At 37.0% G+C, this 14,288-nt stretch overlaps 1 pseudogene; it reads left to right on the top strand.

Annotated features, from left to right (window-relative positions):
• Nucleotides 1-522: 522 nt before the first annotated feature.
• The window catches only part of LOC103740269, a 51,582-nt pseudogene continuing 37,816 nt past the window's right edge, over nucleotides 523-14,288 (top strand).

Here is a 14,288-nt window from a genome sequence, read left to right as displayed (position 1 = left end):
AAACAATAGAGTTAAAACACGGTGTGTAAGCTATTGTAGCAAGAGCTCCATCCAAATCCAAATTCTCAGACATTAGTAGGTCGGTGTAGTGTCTGGGATTCTTCATGACACCACTGAACCTGAAAATATTCAGTTTTTAAAAGTCTTACTTGTGTTATACTTAGTAGTGTAATCTTTTGTATGTCAACAGTGCTGTGATGTTATCATAACTTCTCTATAAACATGAGGAAACTGATCTTAGAGCTGCTCGATCTTTGCCCCAGATAAGACAGCATGTGACAGAAAGAAGTGATTTTTCCCACATTCAACTCTGAAAGCTATGTAGTGTTCTTCTTACTCAGAACACTTTCTCCAAGCTGTGTCCCTCAAAGAAATAACTGTAGATGGGAATATAGATAGAAATAAACAGAAACCTATTGAAAATTTATCACAAAAATTTTCTCAGCCTATTAATTGAAAAAAAAATCACCCATTTAGGGTCCTTAATACTTTTTATCTTTCTTAGATATCATATATGGTATAATGAAGAAACAGAATCACACTTTGGTAAGTGCGTTTATTTTCCAGGGCTTCTCCAACTTCCACAAGCACCAGCTTACACTCTTTGTTGTGTTCCTTGCACTGTACATGTTGACTGTCAGGCAATGTCATTATTGTGACCATCATTAGTCGTGACCGTCACCTACATACCCCCATGTACTTCTTCAGCATGCTGTCAGCTTCAGAGGCTGTGTATACATTTGTCATCACACCAAGAATGCTTTTCAACCTCACTGTCCTGAGTCAGCCCATTTCCTTGGCAGGTTGCACCCCTCAAATGTTCTTCTTCATCACTTTGGCTATCAATAACTGCTTCCTGCTCACAGCCATAGGGTATGACCGCTATGGGTATGATCTGCAATGCATTGAGGTATTCAGTCATCATGAGCAAGAGGGTGTGCCTCCACCTGGTGTGCAGAGCCTGCAGCATTGGCCTAATTGTAGCAATGACACAGGTGTCAGCTGTGTTCAGGCTACCCTATGACCACCATAGGGTATGACCGCCATAGGGTATGATCTGCAATGCATTGAGGTATTCAGTCATCATGAGCAAGAGGGTGTGCCTCCACCTGGTGTGCAGAGCCTGCAGCATTGGCCTAATTGTAGCAATGACACAGGTGTCAGCTGTGTTCAGGCTACCCTTCTGTGCCACCAGAGTGCCCCACTTCTTCGGTGACATCTGACCAGTGATGAAGCTCTCCTGCATTGACACTTTGATCATCAGTGTGCTGGTGATCTCGATTCCCATGGACTTGGCTTTCATCTCCTATACCCTCCTCATGTCTACTATCCTCAAGATTGCCTCTGCTGAGGGCAGGAAAAAGGCCTTTGCCACCTGTGCTTCACATATCACACAGGTAATTGTCCACTATGGTTGTGCCTCCATTGCCTACCTCAAATCCAAGTCAGAGAACACCAGGGATGAGGACCCGCTGATCTCTGTGACAGGGCCATGGGCAGGAAACTTTCCTGACAGGCTACTCCTGCATCAAATAAGGTCATTAAAGATTCTCTAGACTGGAAGAAGTAGAGAAGTTCCCTGTCACCAGAGTTAAGATTCTCCATGCCATTAAGCAGTGATTGGGTGACAGAAGAAGAAAACAAAAGATCCACTAATTCAGCCACTTGAGAAAAGGAAACTCAAGCAAGCACGCATCTCACAGGAGAAGAGAAAGCATTCGCTGCTTTTCTGAAGCACATGGGCTGTCTGGGCAGCCTGCCACAGAATGAGATCAGAACAGACAGGATTAATCAAGGGCTGCTACTCTGAGGCAGGGTTAAAGATTTTAAATATATTCTGCAGTGTTCTTTTGGAGGGAGACATGGAGTTTCCCTTACCCATTTAGAGCTGTGTGAGTTTAACACATAACTCCCCATTATGAACAATTTATGTTCCTTTTCATCTTAGACACCACAAATAAAATGGGTACCAGAGATAAGTATCTATAAAATTCAGCAGCCCCTGAAGTATGGATCTTTTTCATAGAAGTTCCAGGTTACAGAACTTTGAAATCAATAAGTTTTCAGGATCACATAAGAGAAATATCGAGAAAGTTATTTTAAAAACTTTGGTGATCTAGTTAAAGAGGTGGTATCAGTGCCCATATAAGCCCTTGTATTGAGAAAATATACCTATTTCACCTATGGGAGCATATAAACTTGGAATAAAGAAGTTTAGATTGTATTTGAAAAGCCTTACAGAACGGATGGAAATTACTACCTAATAGTAGTAAAAAGAATGAATCCAGGGCCAAGATCAGTAAGGCGAGGCAATGGGACATTTGGATGGGTAAGGAGAATGTAATTATCTGGTAACTCAGCGTCACAGTAAAGGAAAAATCCTCATCGACCCATCAGTTCTATCTTTTAAGGTCCTGCAGGATCTTAATATGACATCTTCACTTTCTTTCACCTCTTCTTCCAGCCACCCACCTCCCTACACTCTACCATCCTTCACCATTGAACCTATAGTTCAGCAACGTCTAGTGATTTGTGGTTTCTTTTCAAACTATGTCCGTATGACCTTCGATGACTTTCTATCACTTAATGGGAACTCTGTTGTGTTGTTGTTTACCCAGCCAAAACATTCTCCTACTCATTTTGAAATACTAAACTCAAATAGTTCTCCCTTTAAGAACTCTCTAATGATATGCATAAAGAGGACACTCCTTTCTTTGGACCTTTCCCTCCAAATCTATACATTCCCATATGACAGCAGCAAACATTCCCCATAATGTCTTTAGGAATGGTAATGTGAAATGGAGAGGCTTATCTAGAGGGACAGTTCCATAAAGTGGTTAATGTTTCATTTACAGCAAGAGTTGTCTTTTTCCACATACCATATACCTTCTCCTTCCATTTCAAAAGCCAGAGCTTTGTCCAAATATTTCAATTCCTAGGACAGTCAATTAAAGTTCAATATTACAATTATACTTTTTTGAGGTTCATGGTGAAATCCAAGAGAAACCATAATGAAATCATCTTGTATTATTAATTGATGACCTTTACTCAATAAATAAAAACTAAATTAAAATTCAGCCTGTTTCTTCAACATTCTCGGTTATAGATGATCTATATCTAAAAACTATACCAGCCTCTTAAGATATAAGGTAGTAGTTTTTAGAAATCAGTTAATTAGGTGGAGAGGATACAAATATGCAATGCATGTGAGTGAATTATTTGATTTCTCTAGTCCTCAGCTGAAGAAATTACATCCAGAATTTCTTGCCAAACGTGAGAAAATAAGTGTAACAATTCTTTAGAGATAACAAAACAAGGATAGATATTCTCTATTATTGTTAGAGTAACACATGGTTATGTTTTCCATAAACTACATCTTTAAAAATATATATTTTATTGAAACTTTTAGAATTTCATACAATTTACCTTGACCATATTCAGAAACCATCTCCTATCTGCATCTCCCTTATAATCCTCCACCTGATTTCATGTCTTCTTCTACTACTTTTTTAAGGCCATAAAGTCTAACATGTGTCCTCAAATGCCCATTGATGTGGGTCCATTCCTAGGTCAACCTACCTATCATCACACTCTTAAAGGAAGCTGACTCTCCCTCTCCCAGCAGCCATCAGTTGCCAATGGAACCTCAGCTAGTATTGGGACTTCTTTCCCACCACCACACTTCTGTGTCGGTAATGTGTCTGGCTTGAGATTACATAGATCTTGTGCATGCTGTCACAATTGCTGTGAATTCATGTAACTGGCCTGCTGTCTGGAGAACAGTTTTTTTGTATTAACCCATCACCTTTGGCTCTTACAATCTTTCTGTCCCCTCTTCCACAATGATCCCTGAGCCTTGGAAGGAAGGGGTATGATATGGGTGTCCTGTTTAGGACTGAGGTCTCCACAATCTCTTATTCTCTGTACATTGACCAGTTTTGTATCTGCTACAAAAAGAAGTTTCTCTCGTGAGAGTTGAGAGAAACTGCATCTTTCTTTATTTGAAAAATGAGGGTACTAGTCTGTGCTCTGTTGTTCCTGTGGAGTGCAGCATGAATCAACTGCAATGGAATAAACACAGTAGGAAATGCTGTGCAAACTGCAGGAATTAATAAAAATACTATGTATCATTACCATTATTGTTATTGTGACTATGAACATCACCCCCGTGTTCTTACCTCTTTCAAAGTTTCCTGACCGTTTTATGTTATTTTGCTAGTTAATTGCTGACTCCTACCTTCCTCCCACATACTCTTAAGTCCTAATTATTAATATTATTCAAACTTTCATTAAATCTGTGGGTCACATGTTTTGGTCCCTTAGAAAAGAAAATTTCCCAAACTTTCTATCTTTCAACTGCAATTTCAATAGTTAATGCCTGTCCTCTTGCCTCATAACAGGCACTTTTTCTAATCTAGTTAGAAGTCCAAACTATTTATAAGGATCCAATACAAAATATATGTCATATCCTAACCTGCTACATATCTGTACATCCTATGTACATGTGCTCATACATACATTTACAAATTGAGGCCCAACACTCACAGAACAGCCCTTAGCTTTCCCTCACGCAATTCAGTTAGTGTTTCTCTTTCTGGTTTATTCTTTTATCTTCTGTTGCATTTTATTACAGCAATGTTAACAAAAAGATCTGCATCTATTACATTTTGACTAAATACTTAGAATGGAGAGTTAAAGACTGCTTTCACCCGAATTCAGTACCAAAGACCAATATTAGAAAACTGTATTTCCAGGGTGATAAAATTAAGTTGAAATCTTATTTTTAAAAACTATTAATTTTATTTGTAAATACTTAATGATCATACTTTAAAACTTTTCATTTTGGACAAGAGGTATTTAGACACTCTCAGCTTCTAAACTGTTTTTTGAGTCACTAGAATACATATTCATGATAATAGGCAAATGGATCTTTTTAAAAAAACATTTTATTTATTTTATGTTATGAGTGTATTGTCTGTATGCTTGCAAGTGCACCCACGTCATACAATGCCCCCAGAGGTCAGAAGAAGGTGTCAGATCCCTGAAATTAGAGCTACAAATGGCTGTTAGCCACCACGTGGGTGCTAGGACCTGAACTCAGGTCCTCTGCAAGAGCTGTCAGTGCTCCTAACTGCTGAACCATCTCTCCAGCACCAGTAAATGAATCTTTTCAAAAAAATATCTTATTTATTAATTTTCTTTTTTATGTTTATGAGTGTATTGCCTGCATGTGTGTAAGTGAACCCATGACATGCAATGCCCACAGAAGTCAGAAGAGGGTATTGGATTACCTTGCAACAGGAGTTACAGACAGTTGTAAGTCGCCTCATAGGTGCTGGGAATCGAACCCAGGTCCTCTGCAAGAGCAGCCAGTGCTCTTAACTGCTGAGCCATTTCTTTAGCCCCACGAATCTTTTTGTTCGTATGTGTGTGAAACACAAATTTTTTGAATATATATAATATATATATATATTTGTTGAGTTTTTGTGTATTTCATATAATAGAACTTAATCAAATTTATACCCCTTCACCCAATCTGGCTCCCCCACTCCCCCTATTTTGAATTTCATTCATTCTGTCATACGTGTTAAGCTCTATCCAGTCAAGCATTTGTACCCAGATGTCTTTCGGTGCAAATCTTTTAACTGAGGAACTGAGATTGGAGAAGCAAAACATCTTAGGAGAAATTCCTTATTCTTAACACTATTTATTCTCTCCATATTCTTTATTAGATATTTGTTGAAATTATTCACATTGGATATTGTCCTATATGATTTAAAAGGCAAAATTAAAATCATACTAAAAGCCTATTTATAAAAGTTGTGTAGATTCATCACTTAATTGGAATTAAGAAACTAAAAGTTAATACAGCAATTTAAAAGTTATTTTATATTGCCAAACAATTTTGTGAATATGTATGTTCATGTATGTGAGGTATATGTCTGCACACATGTATGTGCATGTGTGTGAATGAGAAGCCCCCAAACAAACCAGAGTATTTTACCTCAGGTCCCAGTTTTTGTTGTTTTGTTTTTGTTTGTCTTGTCTTGTTTTGCTTTGCATGGAGCTTGTTACTGGCCTGGAACTTACTAAGCTAGGCTAGCTGGCCAGTGTGCCCCAATAACCAGGTTATCTTCACCTCTCCGCACTATGCCACCACTACACATGTTTTGTGTTGAGTTTTGTTGGGTTTTTTTTGGTTGATGTTTTGTTTTGTTTGTTTGTTTTTGTACATGCATGTGATCAAACTCAGGTCCTCATGTTCACAAAGCCAGCACTTTAATAACTGAGCTACCTCCCCAACCTAAAAAATAATTTTAAATATTATAAATGGCTCCATATGTATTCATACACATGTTCATATACACATGAGCAAGCATATACATGTGCACACAAAAATAAAATAAAAATTTTAAACTATATGCAATCAAATTAAAAGAATAAGGTATTTCAGAAGTACATGTGAGTTATAGAAAGTCTAGTCACAGAAGTTGGAATCGGCACAAAGGTGACTTCATATGTTGGGATCAGAGAAACAAGAACAGTTAGACTCCAGAAGGAACCAACAGGAGATGTTAGCTCAGGATAGACCAGCCCTTTCCTTCATGAATTGCCATGGAGATCAGAACCATGTTGGGGATTTGGAGTCAAGAACAGCACTTGAAGAGAGAATGAAGGCAGGACTATTAGGGTCTGTCAAAAACAAAAGATCAGGGCTGGGCATGCTGGAGCACTCCTCTAATTCCAGCTCTTGGAAGGCAGAGGTAGGCAGGTCTCTGTAAGATCAAGGCCAGTCTGGTCTACATAGGGAGTTCCAAGCCAGCTGCAGCTACAGAGAGACCCTGTCTCAAAAAGACCAAAAGCAAAAAACAAATAACAACAAAAAAAACCAACAACAGCAAAATAAAGATTTGGGGGAAAGCAGGGCATAACTGCTGAAGTATTAATCCTTAACTTTTAATGATATTATTTATTATAAGAAAAGTAAAGTCTCTCATCCAACAAAAGTTATACAACCTCATTAATAAGTCATCATTTAACACAAGTACAAGATTTAGGGATTGTGGGGATGGAGAGATGGCTCAGTAGTTAGGAGCACTGACTGCTCTTGCAGAAGACTTAGCTTCCAAATGGCTGCTAACAACTGTCCATCACTTCAGTTCCAGGGGACTTCAACACCCTCTTCTGACCTCTGTGAGCTTTGCATAACACAGGTGCAGTTACATACATACAGACAATACACACATATGCATAAAAATAAAAAATAAATAAAATACTAAAAAAGGGAGAGCTCAAGGTGGGCAGGCAGCTGTGATTAGACTGTGGTTGGGCTGCAGAGGAAAGCACATACGCAGTCAGCAGTAGGCTATGAATAATTCCGAATAGCACTTACTTAGTATTCCTTAGGTATTCCTATGTAGCAGGGACTCTACTCTTAGTCCTTGTCTCTTAGTCCCTTCCCATGCAACCAGAGTGCAGGCATGCTCAACCTGTTAACATTGTGACACAATGTTGTCTCCTGCAAAATTCTCACTTTACAGCCGTCAAACCAAGTTAGAAATAAAAATTTCAAAAAAAAAAATAGACATGAACATAATGCAAAAATAACAAAATAAAGAAGAATCAGACTACAGGAATATATATTCTTAACATTGTCATAAGGATGTTGAAACAATATCAATCAGTGAAATAAAAGGAGAGTGCCATGAAAAAATCAAGTATTGAAAAATGAAAAGATAGTTTATAAATTAAAAATTCATTGCAGTGAGAGTGTGGTGGGAAGAGAATGGAGAAAGGAGTACCAGGCACTATACCCTCACCAGAAAACAACCACCTGATGCAAACATTTTTGAAAATCTGTTGAAGACTTGCAACCTCCAAGGCAAGATATAAGCTATAAATTGCAATCAATTCCATCAACAGCGTCTTTGCACAGTATCAGCTGTCACTCTCCTTCTATGGCTACCTGGAAGGCAGACATGCACCTGTTCCTGCAGGAGCTAGGCTGACTCTGCCCTACATTTAAATGTCATCTAGACTCTCACAGCTGATTGCTGTTTTTGATCCAAGAAGTTCGGAAAAAGAAGTGAGCAATCATTCTTGCTGAATCTTCCTTGAGTTGTTGAAAGAGCCTCACTGCGCAGCTGACATGATTTCCTGATTATTTAAAGGGAAAACCCCCTTGTTGCCTTAATTTTCTCCTTTTTCTCTTTTGGGAGGCAGCCATCAAAGAACTGGGCATTCAACAGCAGTGCAAAAATTGACTATGAATTACTGGGGAAAGATATCAACTCAGAAAACACCTGAGACAACGTGAACATTACACCCTGAAGATGGTCAAAAATCTACAACAATAAAAACAAACAAAAACTGGGAAGTCTGATTTCCAGAGTCTCCCATTACTGAATTAATAGCCCGTGGATGAAATCAAAAGGCATACCAAGAAATGTAAATACACACTGTATGGAAGTATCCAGCAAAGAGGACCAGCCAAGACAACTCCAGGGAGGCAGAAGTTTGAGCAGAGAAACAGCAGCCAGCAGCAGAAGTTAGACATCTTTTATAAGCAGTTAGGTGCTTGTGTAACTTCCCACGATATACCTGGGCAGTTTAGCTCAGGATTGGTTGGTCTCCCAGTAAGTAGAGGGACTTGCTGGAAATTAAGTTTGAACCTGCCATTTTAGAATGTTAGGAGCTGTGCACCATTTTAGGAGCCTGCCGGGAACCTAACACATACCTCATTCAAAGAAAGAAAATAAATCAATAGAAATTCTTCCTCAGTAAAAATTTATGGAACACCTACTAGACAAGGACTTTAAAACAGTGGTCTTAACTGTGCTCAGTGGACCCAAAAATACATGGAGAAAGCACAGAAAATATTGACTGAAAGGGAAATATCAATGAAGAGAGAGAGAAAGTCTAAAGATGAATCTACAGGAAATCCTTGAGCTGAAAAATAAAACACGTAAAAGAGAAAACATTTAGGCAAAGCCAATTTGTTTGCTTGTTTGTTTTGCTTTTGTTTTCTGAGACAGGGTCTCCCCAAGTGGCCACAGCTAAGCTGGAGCTCTATGTAGACCAGGATTGCTTCAATCTCACAGAGATCTGCTTGCCTCTGCCTCCACCAGGCATGGTGGGATTAAAGGTGTCTACCACCACACTCAGCAGCAAAGTCAGCTTTGAAATGGAAGAAGAAAGAATCAGCAAACTTAAAGACTTGGAAATTATAGAGTTCAAGGGGAAAAGTCGCAGAAAGGTTAACAGATCTTATCAGAAACATGGAACACTACCAAGTGAATCAACAAATGTATTGTGGGAATTGTAAAACAGGAAGAAACACAAAAAGGGCAAAGAAAATATTTAATAGTAACCACTGAAATTTTAAATTTGTTGAAATGTATGAATAGAAACAGGAAGAAGTTCAAGAAATTAAATAAAATGATCTCAAAGCACTCATTCCAGCTTAACACCAAATAAGATATCTGTATCATACCTCTTCCCCAAAGACTCAGCAGCATTGCAGACAGAAGATTGTAAGAGCCAGAGGTGGTGGATGGCTACAAAAAGAAGTCTCTTCCAAACACAAAGGGCAGTTGCATTTACACACATGCAGACAATATACTCATACACATAAAATAAAAATAATAAATAAAATGACTTTTTAAAAAGTCACAGAAAGTCTCGCAAGCAACAAAAGTCACTTTTCTTTCTTAAAAATATTTTATTTATTATTTTTATTTTATGTGTATGAGTGTATTGCCTATATGTGTGTAAGCACACCTGTGTCATGCAATAACCATGAAGGTCAGAGGAAGGCATTGGACTCCCTCATAATAGGAGTTATGGATGGTTGTTAGCCACCATGTGGGTGCTGGGACTTGAACCCAAGTTCTCTGCAAGAGCAGCCAGTGCTCTTAACCACTGAGCCATCTCTCCAGCCTCAAAAAGCCATTTTTCACATGTAGTCTCCTCGATATCCGTTGTCTTATCTACAATCTCAAGTTACTTGGAATCTACCATGGTCTGAAAACATTAAATGGAAAACTCCAAAAATAATTTAAATGTTTTTAATTATATATTTTTTGAGTAACATGATGAAATCTTGTACCATCCTCTTCCATTGTACCTGGGACATGAATCATCCTTTTATCCAGTGTATCCGTGCTCAAAAGATAATGCTATCTACACAAAGTTACTACCTTAGTTCATTTTGTTGCTGTGACAAAATCCTTGAGGCTATGTATTTATGAAGAAAAGAAGTTTATTGATTTCACTGTTATAGAGTTTGAAATCTCAAAATTGGGTGAACCCATTTATTTGGCTTCTGGGGTTATTTTCAATTTTGAGCATTCATTTGGGTTCTTGAAATGTATCCTCTAAATATAAGTGGGAACTCTTGTAAAATTTCTCCTCAATAAAATTATCGACAGATTTCTCAACAAAAAAACTATAAGTTAGAAAGTGGTCTATGAAAATAAAGTGATACATGAAAAAAAAAGTCAACCTAGAATTCTAGATCCAGAAAAACAGTCTTTCAGAAGTATGTAGGTGTGTTAGGAGGGAGGGGGAGCAAGATAGTCCTAAGTAATTAAAAGATGGAGTAGTTAATTACTGGATCTGACTTGCAAGAAATGCTTTAGGGAGTCACAAGACAATCATTCAGAGGACTATGAAAAGGAAATATTTTAACAAAGGCAAATAAATGGCAATTGTAAAAGCTAGTATTATAGCAATAATTTATAACTCCCCTTTTGTTTTCTGTAATACATTAAAAATTAAGCAATTATTAATCTAAGAGTTAGTATAATGTGACTTTTTTATAACTTCATATGTTGTTTTCCACAAAATTGGAAAACTAATAAATACATTTAGGAGCACTGCATTTATATTTGGAAATGCAATGAATAGAGGTGAGATTTTGTGACAACATGAACTGAAAGTGTGGGGGCAGAGCTGCTAAAATAATAGTTTTGCATAGTACTTAAGTTTGCTAATATAGATTCAAATTAGAATGTCGTAATTTTAGGCTGTTAAATGCAATCCCCATGACAACCAAGATAATAATGATATAGCCTACACCAAAAAATGAAATAAGAAAGAAATTTAAGTGCTTTGCTACCAACAAATCAATGAAAGACAAAATACTAGGAGTGAGGGACAAAAAGATATAAAGTACATATAAAATAACTGAGAGCTGTATGAGTCTGAGTATTATTTTAAATATAAATGCATTAAATGTTCTAATCAGAAGACAAAATTAGTAGGACAGATTTCAAAACAAAACTGCCAATATATTAGCAAATGATTCAGCACAACAGAAAGATGAAACAGTTATAAGAATTGAATACTTGAAAAAAAGCCAAAGTATCTAAGGGAGAAATGGATACTTGTACAATTCCAGAATTAAGTATTCCACTCTCAGACAGAAGAAATGAACCTAAGACAAGTGACAAAAATGATTACTTGAACAGTGAGCCAAATGAGTCCAGCAGAAAAGCTCAGAATACTGTCCACAGCAACAACAGAAACATTTTCCTCAAATGAAAATGGGACATTTTCCAGATTAGACAACATGTTAGGCCACAAGTCAGGCCTCAATATGTTTTGAAAGACTGCTATCATACAGAGCATCTTTTCTGACTACAACGATTTAAAGTTAGAAATAAATAACAGAAGTAAAATTAGACAACACACATTTGTGGAAACTAAAGATGACATTTTAAAACAACCATTGGTCCAAAGAAAAAAATAACAAAGGAAAGTAGAAAGTATTTGGCATGATTAAAACTAGAAACATGTTATGTCACAATGTATACAATACAGCTAAAACAATAGAAGTTTTATGGCTTTAAATATTTACATTAAATAAATTGAAATACTGCAACCAACAACTTAACTTTATTACTCAAGGAATTAGAAAAAAGAAGAGCAAACCAGACCCAAAGTTACCAAAAGAAAATCATTAAGATTAGAAAAAGGAGACAGAAGAAGCAGAGAACTAAAAATACGGGAAAACAAGGGATTAAAAAAAAAACTTACAAAATTGCTAACACCTTTAGCTACAAGGATTCACAAAAAGAAAATGAGATTCAAGTTACTACAAGAAGGGAAAGTGGACATTGTGGTCACACTTTTCTTTTCCTTATTGATGTCTGGATGTAGTATTGCATCAGTACTGTCCTCCAGCTTTGGGAGTCTTTCTTCTGCTTGGTTGAGTCTATGAGTTACGTTTTCTAATATATTTCTTATTTTATCCACTGAGCTTCTCATTTCTAATTTTACTTTTTGTTTTCAAAATCTCAATGTCGATTTCTTCATGATTTTTTTTCCATTTTTCTGACTTTTTCTGCTACATTGCCAACTGTTTTCTCTAGGTTCTACACTGGAAAAGAATTTTAAAAAAACAATAATTCAGTGCAAAAATTGGAGACAATAGAAAATGAACAAGTGTGACCACAATGTCTGAAAACTGGGATTCAATCAAGAAACAAAGAATAAGAATTTATAAGATAGAAGAAGGAGGGGGCTGGAAAGATGCTTCATTGGCTGCTATTGCAGAAGACCTGGGTTCGGTTTACAATACCCACATGGAGAATAACAACCATCTGTAACTCCAGTTGTAGGGGTTCTGATACCCTCTTCTAGCTCTGCAGGTTTACATTGGTGGCTGCACTTACATACATGCAGGTAAAACACACACACACACATCAGGCAAGCAAAACAATAATAAAAATAAATGATTTTTTAAATTAAAAAATAAAAAGAATAAGGAGCAGAGATAAACAATAAAGTGGTAGAGAATCTATTCAATGAAATTAAAGTAGAAAATTTCTCAAATCTAGAGAAACAGCCATCCAAAACCAGAAGACATTTGGAAGCTTTTTTATGTATAGAAATTCAGAGAAGAATGTCTCCATGACATATGATATTCAAGAAGTCGAAAGTACAAAGCAAAGCAACATTGAAACTGTAAGGAAAAATGTCAACTCACCTACAAAGGCAGACATGTACAAATACCATCGGATTTCTCATCAACTATTCTCAAAACCAGTAAAGTATGGAAGGATATTTCAAGCTCTGAAAGTAAATAACTGCCAAGAAAAATTAATTTATAAAGTAATGCTATCTTTTTTTAAAAAAAAACTTTTTTTAAAACTTTACTGAAAATTTCATACATACATACAAGGTGTTTTGATCAAATCACACCCACTCCCTCCCCTCAATACCTCCCAATATATCTCCCCATCACTTTTTTCTGACTTCATGTACCTTTCCTTTTCTTTCTTTCTTTCTTTCTTTCCTTTCTTTCTTTTTCTTTCTTTCTGTCTTTCTTTCTTTCTTTCTGTCTTTCTCTATTTCTTTTTTTTAATGGGGTCTCTGCTACTCTAACATTCCCCCCTCTGAAGAGGTAACTCTAAAATCTTTTAGGGATTAGATAAGCGCTCCCAAATACTTTTGACATTTTTGGCCTTTGGAACATAGTATGTTGCTAAGAGAGGCCCAAGGACATTGTGAGTTTTAGCCAAGAAACTGGCTACTTTTCTTTTAGGTCTCTTTTACCCTAACTACCTAGCCGATTCCTACCTCTTATTCTTATCACACCATCCTCTCAAGGGGTTACCCAAATTGACGATCGGGAATTGGGACACGGACCACTCTGGCTTCTTCTATGCTGAACAGGGACACAGGGTGAGGCAATTGGAGTACCCCTTTAGTGGGTCTGTCTAAAAGACTCCCAAATTGCATAACTCTTATCTCTAGGGGAAAAGGAAGTCCTTGAATCCTGAAGAGGAGATGTGAAGGAGAAGTAAAGGCAAGAGTAGTTAACATTACAAGTTCTAGACAAGGAACCAGAAAAGGTCAGAACAGGGCAAATTTCAAGTGTTCTTATCAAGAGTCCATTGGGATTTCTTGACAAGCACTTCTAAAAGCATCCCTCTATTGTGTTCCTCCTCATTTTTCTTTCATCTGCCAAGGCTGGACTTGAGAGTGATAGACTCGGGATTTGTTTTCAGGCACTCTGATAGCTGTTGGAGTGGCTAGAATCAGTGTCAGTTCCCTCTCAAAGGCATCTTATAGGGGGAGAAAACAAATTATCCATCATTTTAGAATAATAGTGGATTATTTCCCTTAGCTACAGATGGGTACTACAGTATTGCAGAACAAGATTTGAAGTCTTACATCTGAGCAGCACTTTCTGATTCAGAACAAAATCATCAATGAGAAAGAATTATCTAAGTAACTTTTTATATGGATTTAAGCCTAATGGCTGGGAACTGTATTACCTT

The sequence above is a fragment of the Nannospalax galili genome, unplaced genomic scaffold (genome assembly GCF_000622305.1).
Source record: "Nannospalax galili isolate Female #2095 unplaced genomic scaffold, S.galili_v1.0 scaffold579, whole genome shotgun sequence".
NCBI lineage: Eukaryota > Metazoa > Chordata > Mammalia > Rodentia > Spalacidae > Nannospalax > Nannospalax galili.
The sequence above is the reverse complement of the archived record's forward strand: the minus strand, read 5'-3'. Positions and strand labels throughout refer to the sequence as shown.